This window comes from Oreochromis niloticus, linkage group LG3, assembly GCF_001858045.2.
Source record: "Oreochromis niloticus isolate F11D_XX linkage group LG3, O_niloticus_UMD_NMBU, whole genome shotgun sequence".
In the NCBI taxonomy this organism is placed as follows: Eukaryota; Metazoa; Chordata; class Actinopteri; order Cichliformes; family Cichlidae; genus Oreochromis; species Oreochromis niloticus.
The window spans coordinates 77,385,452-77,395,072 of NC_031967.2; positions in this window are offsets into that span (position 1 = coordinate 77,385,452).

A 9,621-nucleotide genomic window follows, 5' to 3' on the forward strand; every position below is an offset into this window, starting at 1 on the left:
ACAGATATCCCCCTAAAATAGCTAAAACTAAAAACTACTTCCAAAAACATTCAGCTTTGGTATTAATGAGTTTTTTGGGTTCATTGAGAACATGGTTGTTGTTCAATAATAAAATTATTCCTCAAAAATACAACTTGCCTAATAATTCTGCACTCCCTGTATTTGTCTCTCAAAAATAGTTCATAACTTCCCTTCAACTTATTCATGTCACCTAAAGGGTAAACCTGTTTCTCCATCACCAGTTCAGCTCTGATGATTCAGTAAGGACATCTGCCGTTTTTACAGCTGTAGCTCCAGCAAACATCAGCTGATACCAGAAATTAAAAGCAAATGAATTCTAACAACAGCTGATCAAGCTTAAACGTGCTGCTGTTGTTTTGCGCGATAAACAAACAAGAGAGAAACGCCGATCATTGATCAGTTTCATGACTGAAGTTTCAACAGGCGAGAGAATGACAGGGGAGGCTGTCATAAAGTTCACCATGCGCACACAGCTGTATAGAAACTCTGTCGTGCTAGCTAGAACGCAGTACGAGTTATTGTAAGTGATTGAAAAAGTCAGCACAACGAAAATAAACTACACCTAAACTCGGTCATAACTTCTTACCTGAAATTCAGTTCACCTCACGCTCCTGCCTTCGCTTTCCCTGATCCATGATTGACCACCGCGTTAGCAATCGCCTGCCCGGCCTCGTATGTCTCGTTGGCGGCATGTCCTTTCTGTCACACACCGGTGGATAGCTGCCCTCTGTTGTAGCTCCACCACCAAACAACTCAGTTATTTTTTCCACATCGACCAGCATCATCGGCCCATATAAACGAAAAATAAGTCCAGCTAAGACACAGACCCTTGCTGAGCGATCGGGCGATTAAACAAATTTTAGCCACCTCACTATCAGCCAAGCCTGGGTGGTTTTTCACGAAGGGTCGCTAGCCGCGCTAGCTAGCTAAGCTAGCGGCGCTAGCTAGCTAGCCAGCCGGCTATCAGCAACACGTAAGAGAACTGTTGCTAAATAAACTACACCTAAACTCGGTTTATATCTGACCCAAATAGAGTGCAGGTCATAACTTCTTACCTGAAATTCAGTTCACCTCACGCTCCTGCCTTCGCTTTCCCTGATCCATGATTGACCTCCGCGTTAGCAAACACCGGACGATCGGCGGTAGCCTCACCGCCTTGTATGTCTCGTTCGCGGCATGTCCTTTCTGTCACACACCGGTGGATAGCTGCCCTCTGTTGTAGCTCCACCACCAAACAACTCAGTTATTTTTTCCACATCGACCAGCATCATCGGCCCATATAAACGAAAAATAAGTCCAGCTAAGACACAGACCCTTGCCGAGCGATCGGGCGATTAAACAAATTTTAGCCACCTCACTATCAGCCAAGCCTGGGTGGTTTTTCACGAAGGGGCGCTAGCTAGCTAAGCTAGCGGCGCTAGCTAGCTAGCCGGCTATCAGCAACACTTAAAAGAATTGTCGCTAATATGGGATGTCTTGATAAAACGAGCAGATATTTGAAGTTTACACACCTACATTCTCGCCTGAAAATATCTTAAAAGTGTATTTTGTGACCTAGAAACACGAATAAAAGACATATAAAACGAAGTGGTGTCCGCCATTGTTTGACTCGGTAGAGGCATGCTATGAATTGTGGGATATGTAGTTTTCACCAAGCATGGCACCCTTTAGGCCGTACTACTCCCGGTATACCACTAGAGAGAGCCAACCCACCACAAATGAAGTCTGTTTCTATGGTGCCAAAAGCAGAATCTTTCTCAGGAGCCTAGAAATTGGCCTAAATTTGCACTAAAATCTAAATATTTCAAAAACTATAAAAGTTATGAACACCAAAAGTCACACCATACTAGCCCAGCTCCAGCCGCACAAAATGATGTAACATATGTACCCCTATTGTCAAAACTGTTTGGCAGAGGAGCGCGGGAAAATTTTCACTAAAATATTAATATTTTAAAAACTATAATAGTCATAAACACCAAAAGTCATAGCACACCATTCCAGATCCAGCCGCACAAAATGAGGTAACATATATGAAGCTTTTCTCAAAACTGCGGGGCGTGATACGTGCCGAAATTTAGGCGGAAGATGGAGAATAATAATAATAATAATAATAAGAATAATAAATCCGACGAATAGTAATATGTGTGCCTCTTGTCATAGGCACACATAATAATAAATCCGAGGAATAGTAATATGTGTGCCTCTTGGCATAGGCACACATAATAATAAATCCGACGAATAGTAATATGTGTGCCTCTTGTCATAGGCACACATAAATACAATGAAACACAAATATACTGGGTCACATGAACCAAGATGGTGACAATTTTTTTAATCTTCTATTGTCCAATTTTGGAGTGATACCTGGCATGGTCTTCTGCTTCTGCAGCCCATGTGTTGAAAAATGTGATGCTCTTCTGCATACCTTGATGCGGTAAAATATCAGCAGATCATCAGTTTCTGAAACACTCAGAGGAGCCCATCTGGTACCAACAACAATGCCACATTCAAGCTCACTTAAATCTCACATTTCTTCCCCATCGTGATGCTCTGATTGACGTTTAGCAGGTTCGCTTGACCATGCGCACTTTCTAACTGCATTGAGTAGCTGTCATTTGATTGGTTGATTAGATATTTGTATTTACAAGATGATGAACAGACGTACATAATAAAGTCACCAATGAGTGTAGTTTGACACAAATGGAGCTGTTAAATTGTAGAAAATTACAAAAACTCACAAGCTATGAAGGCGGGGGAGTAGCTTGTCCCTGTGAATCAGTATGACCACAGTGAGACTCCTGCAGGACACTAAAGAAGGATTAAAGACTTAAGAGTCTCAAAGGAAGCTGACACCTGACCTTACTGAACATGAAACTTCATAGATCTGTCAAAAAGCACAGATGTAATCTCTTGATCTTGACAAAGCCAAAATGTAGATGCTTAATAGCTCCTTGAAAACAAGTGGCAATAATGTTTGATAGAATCCTCCATAAAATTGGAGCGTTTTAGAGATTTGTGAAACAACCAGCAGGTGGCAGCAAATCACCTTTTCAGTGTCAGTAGACTGTTGTTCACAATTAACCCTTACTTAGTGCCAACTCAGTTCTGTTTTCACATTTGACAGCGGTCAATATCATAAATTTTATTCTTTTAACCTTAAACTAGATGTTTTTAAAGCCTCAAAGCACCCAATTAAATATTTAAACATTTTAAATTTATTGTACAAGTGTAGACACGTTTGTTCACTGTGGCTGTTCAGGGTTCGACCCCTAAGTGTTCAGATGGGTTTTAGATCCGCCAGTGTGAGCCAAACCAAGGAAAGTCTTGGCTTTATAAAATCAAAATTTATAAGCAATAAGATTACAAAATCATCTAAACTGCAATTTCAGTGAGTGTGGGTAACAAATCCCTAATATGCAAGGTCCTACCACTGCTACTAATTATAAAGGGCAGTTACGAAGATTGATTGTTTTAAGATACAGCAGTGAGGACAGTTTAATGATTGTGACTAATGGTTACATAAGAAATCTCAGCAGTTCCACAGTTTGAGACCATTTTCAGTTTGAATGAAATATATTTAAACAATCATGGCTGTTCTGTTTTCATATCTATTGAATGACATGTTTTTCTCCAATGGCGAGAGCACCACACTCTCCCTGCTCTCGTATAAACTAGGATTAATCATCCATTTATTAATATCAGATTATTTATCAACATCAGAGATGCTGCTTTTTTTACTCTATAAATAAGTCTGTAGTTCAAAACTCAGTAAAGGCACTGAAATTCTTGACCTGCAAGAATCTAAGTATTATAAAATGGTTGAAAGAGCTCCAAATACACACAGAGTCCAACATCTCTGACATGAGTCAGTGAAATGGACATTAAGACCAAGAAAGAAACAAAGAAACCAGAGAAGTGACATCTTCACTGAAAGGTCCACATGTCAGCTTTCAGAGCTTACAGCCTCATCTCAACATCTCAAAAGGAAACAGTCTCAATTCATTTCAGCTTCATAGATTCACCCACACACTGTGTTTATTATTTTACATGAAAGAAACATCATGCTACTTGACATAAACACAACATTTTTCTGATTATTACAGATACAAACACTTTTTATGTAACACTCTTTCACGGGATTCATAAAAGACATGGTTTAGTGTCTTTTAGATGCTTTACAAAGACAATTAACATCATTTCTAAAAAAAAGTGAGACCTCAGAAAACACAAAACCTTACTTATCCAAACTGTTATTTGTTAGATTTGCCTTTAAGACTGCAGAAATACACACAACAAATCTGTAACTCATAATGAATAAACAGAAACTTAAAATGCCGTATTTTCACACTACAAAGCACACCGGATTATAAAGCACAATATCAATGAACAGGTCGATTTTCATAAATAAGGCACATTAAGTGAAACAAAACAGTCAGCATGTCTCTTAACAGATTCCATTTTGGGGCCCTTATACAAACAATAATATTATGTTGAAGCACAGTATGTATTACTCTGCGAGGTTCCTGACTACAGTTGCCGCAATGTGCCAACAATCCATCAAGCGGTGCAGCTTCATAGCTTATCAAAGTTGTACTAAAACATCTTTTGACAGATTTTTTAGCGCCGTGTATCACATGAAATCGGTTAGAAGTCAGCAAGCATGACCAGAATTCATACATAAGGCGCACTGTCCATTTTTGAGAAAATTAAAGGATTTTAAGTGCACCTTATAGTCCGAAAAATACAGTAACTAAAAAGCCCAAAGAGAGACAAGTGAGGAGTTCTTAATTTACTTATGTAGTTTATGTTAGAGAGAATTAAGGCGTACCAACATTTTAATATGAAAACATGGACCAAAATCTCAGTTAATGTGTATAAAATATTCCATGAAATAACTATGATTGGTATACAATGTTAAGAAGGGTCCGCAGCGATGGGTGGTGCTGCAGATGCTTGATAGGAAGTTTGTTATGAGGAGAGCTGCAGGCAGAGCTCAGAGCAAACACACCACAGATGGCTGAAGTAAAGCCACAGTAAAATTCCCATTGCAGAGAAATGTGCCACTCAAAGTCTGCAGGCTTTGATGCATTCGAGTCTGTAGAAAAATGTAGGGCAGCAGAGAGGTGCCTGTGTGGGTTTCCTCTCAGCCTAAAGATGTCAATGTTACAGTAGCCGGTGTTTCTGAACTGGCTGTAGGTGTGATTATTATCATGATGATGAACGCTGTGCAGCTCAGAAGTGATGCTCAGTGGTCACCACTAGAATGTCACTACAGTCCTCAGTCAATCTTTGCCCAGCATGGGTTGTTATTGCCATAGAAATTGGATCATCTCCTGTCACATGAGGTAATCAGACTTTTTTAAATGAGGTAAAAGCAATTTAAATTTAAAGGTAATAAAATCAGAAGGTTACTGCGGCTCTACGTCGATATAAAGATGCCATGAGGAGAGTAGAGATGAAGTAAGGACAGAAGACAAGCAGGCGGAAGAGCACTCTGAACACAAGGTGGAGGGAGTGGGTGTGAGGGGGCAGTGTTAAAGTTGGAGGGAGGATTGTAGCTGTCTGTTTACCTGTAAAGAGAATCCAAATAATCAAATTATATGGATAAAATAAGAGATGAAATGCAAGAGAGAAGCTCCTCACCTGTGACAGTGATCCAGCTGGATGGAGACTCTCCATGACCGCTGATGTCACACTTGTAGAGGCCTTCATCAGACCTGGAAACATGCTGGATGGTCATGTGACCTGTAGGCTGCTTCCTGATGAGGGAGCCATCTTTATAGAAAGCAGCTGGGAGGTTGGAGGGAGTGGTCTTTGTTTTACAGAGCAGAGTGACGTCATCTCCCTCCATCACAGGGAGGACAGGACTCTGCAGGATCACTGATCCACCTCAACACAGAGACAAACTACAGCATTTCATCCATTTACACACAGCTTCATCAACACTAACTCCACACACTCAGCTTACCAGTGACTGTCAGGTTAACCATGTTACTGATGGGACCCTCTCTGGACTCACACCAGTAAACTCCACTGTCCCATGAGATGATGTGACTAACAATGCAGGAAGAACCAGCTGATCGTCCCCAGTCAATTCCACACTGACTGCTTTTTTCTTTACTTGTGTTTCTCCTCAGAGTCCATCCAGCAGAGCTGTCGTCCTCCTCACAGCTCAGAGACACAAAGTCTCCTTCAAACACCTGAGAGCTGCTGGGACTCACAGTCAGACGAGCTGTGAGGAGGAAGAATTATAACCCATCCATTCAAACATCCATTTTCTTTCACTTATCAAATTAAGTGGAACACTTATTAATTATCATAATTGTATTTGTACAGCACTATTTTACTTTTTGACAAAATTTGGGAAATTAATTATTTTGCTGGAAGACAGTGAAGGGAATCAACAGCAGGACTGATGACCACTTGCTAAGTACTTTTTGTTAGCAGTCTAGTTAACAAAAACAAAAAACACAGTATTTAAATCACTGGTCTGGTAGGGTGATCAGTTTTATTGAAGTAAAGGTCTAAAATGTTCTTACATTAAAGCCTTTTAAGCATTCAGCATACACAGATCATATTTATTAGAGTCACTAAACCTTTACCACGTTGTAGGAAATAACTGTGTCATCACCACAAAGATGATAACGGGTGTCACACAACATCTAATATGAAGCATTTCTGAAACTGCCTGCAAGGCCCCTTCACAAGGCAAAGAGTTTTGTAGCGATGGTTTGGTCTATACTGTGTAGTTTGTTTTACATTTAAACTGTGATGGAAATGGGTCACTAACCTTGCAATGTGCAGCTCAACAGTAAGCACAGGCCTAAGGAAAAATGACACTCAGGTTAGTTAGAACTGAACATAAGACAGCAAAAAAAAAACTCTTCATAGTAGTCAGTGTGTTTAGGGAGAAGGGAAGCCAGCTAGCCTTCGAAGAAAGATCACTTGATATTTTTTCTTTTGCTGTCTACCCAAACCTCATGACCTTAGGTGAAGGTAGGTACAAAGACTGACAGGTAAATTCACACCTTTGTTTCTGCACTCAGCACTCTTTGGTGCAACATCTACGATGCTCCTGATACGGCCCCAAATTGGTCATCATTCTCCTGCTCTGGTTTCCCCTCAGATGGGAATAAGACCCCAATATGCTCGCTGAGTATGAACCATGGCATCAGACTCGGAGGTGTTGATTCTCATTCCCACTCAACTAACATTTCAGCTGACTTTCTAACATGTTTTGTGGAAAAACAAAGTACAAAAACAGAAAGTGTCTTCTCTTTAAAAAAATGAAGATGTTAGCATGGTTTATCTTTCCTATGTTGAATCCAAACAAACCACAAGATTTCTGGAAGAATGTCCTTTATACAGATGAGACCAAAGTGTCATAGCCAACTGTAGATTAAATGGAGGGATCGTGATTTGGGTTAGTCTGCTGATCCAGGACCAACATATTCTGGAGTAAAATGTAAGGCCATCTTTCTGACTGTTAGAAATGGGTCACTCAACAGCACAACAAATCAACATAAAATAAAAGAATGAATGTGATGCACAGCCCCAGTCAAAGTGCAGACCTGAACCTGACTGAAATGCTGTGGTGAGTACTTAAGAGAGCTTTGCATAAACAGATGCCCTGCTAACCTCAATGATGCGAAGTGACATTATAAAGGAAAATGGGCCGTAGAGATGTGAGAGACTGATAATGTCATGAAGGAAAGTTACTGCTGCTTAAGGTGGTTGAAGGTAGTGAATCGTGGCAGTGTAGTTAGCCTTTCACAGGACTGCACAGAGAGCTATGAAAGTTGTATTTTTCATGTATTATTGAGCAGTTATAAGTGATTATATCCTGTCCAGCTGCAACATTAAAGTGATACACACGTTAATGAATCAGTCATTAACAACACTGTGGATTTCATTCTGTTTAAGGAGGACATTAATTTAAATACTTTAAGGATATTTTTAGTCTTTTAAATTGTCTTAATATTTCTTCCACTTCTTTGTTAACAGTTATTTAACACTAAATGACTTAATCTTAAGCTGGAAAAAAAAACATGGGTAAACAACCTGGTTCAAAACCAAACTGGATGTTTGTAAAGGAGAAACAGTCTTTAGAACTCTTTATAGACAGATAATCATTACAATGTACTTACAGAGCTGCCACAGCAGAGATGTCTTCTCCATCTTGCCTCTAGGTAAAAACATATCAATGCTTCGAGTATCTTGAGTACCTCGCACCCCCCCTCCTCTTTGTCCTATGACAGGATGCCAGTGTTGTGGTTGTCACTGAAACAGAAATGTTATCAGCTAGTACAGTTAGTACAGTAACTGTGAAGATGAACAACAATACCTTTGTTAGTGAATGGGATGTGCAGCAATGCAAAAACAGTCCATGAAAACAGAAAATACTGCAGGAGAAACACAGTAGGAAGAAGTAAAAAGTAGGAAGCGTAAACAGACACTGTGTCAAAGACTGAAGGGAAGACAACTAAATACAGCTGCCCTATTTCTAATAGAAAGACAACACTATGTAAAATTAAAAGCAAGGCACAACATCCTATCAAAACAAAAGAGGAAGTTGCATCACAGATACACATAGACGAAGACTTGACAAGATACAAGGGAACACTAGGGAAGCTAGACTTAGAGGGATGAATCTAATATGAATTCATTAAAACTGACAGAATTTAGGATACAACGTTTCAAGAATAAATACAAAGCATATAAATGAATTTTTAAATCCCTGGAATACTAAGGAGCATGGATCAACTAGAACTAAGCATTAAAAACAATGAAACAAACAGGGGTTAAGCTGTTTGTTAGCTGAGAGGAAGCCAGGTTGTGATGTTACAACTTCTTGTCTCTGGTTTAACCACGGACTTGTGGTCAGAAAATGGAGAAACATTTAATTTTGTTCTAGTTGGCAAAAGAAAAAAAGAAAACATTATGCCTTCTTGTGAACATACCACAACAGACTTGATGATGTTTCCATGCTGAAACTGTTGAACCAAGTGTGAAATAAATAAATGAAATGAAACGAAATGCTTTTCAGCATCTACTTTATTCACACTTCTATTAACTCACACAGTTGCTGTTCACACACTGGTTTCAGCTTTCCAGCTCAGCCAAACACTCCAACAACCTGGGGCCCGTTCTTCGTACCTCGCTTACTACATCCAAGATCAAATGACACATCCAAGATCAAATCATCGCGCTAACTTTGAGCTCGCTAATCCGGTTCTCCGAACACACCTGTTGTTGACGATTAGTATAGCTGGATGAAGTAATCTGAGATCACTGGGTGTCTTAAAAGGGGCTACACATCGATAGTAGAAACATTGATCGGCAACCCTGTGATTGGTCGGCAAAGATGTCGAAGGAGCGCGCTCAGTATTTCACGGCAGCAGACCAAGAACTCTTGATTGAGGGATTTCAGGAGTTTCAGAGTTTAATTAAAACGCAGGGGAACACTGCAAAGGCTGCAAAAGCAAGGAGAGAGGGCTGGCAGAAAGTTGCTGACAAATTAAACTCGTAAGTGATCCATGATATCACACTATATCATGTGATATTATATCATACCACATTATATTATATTACATCATATCC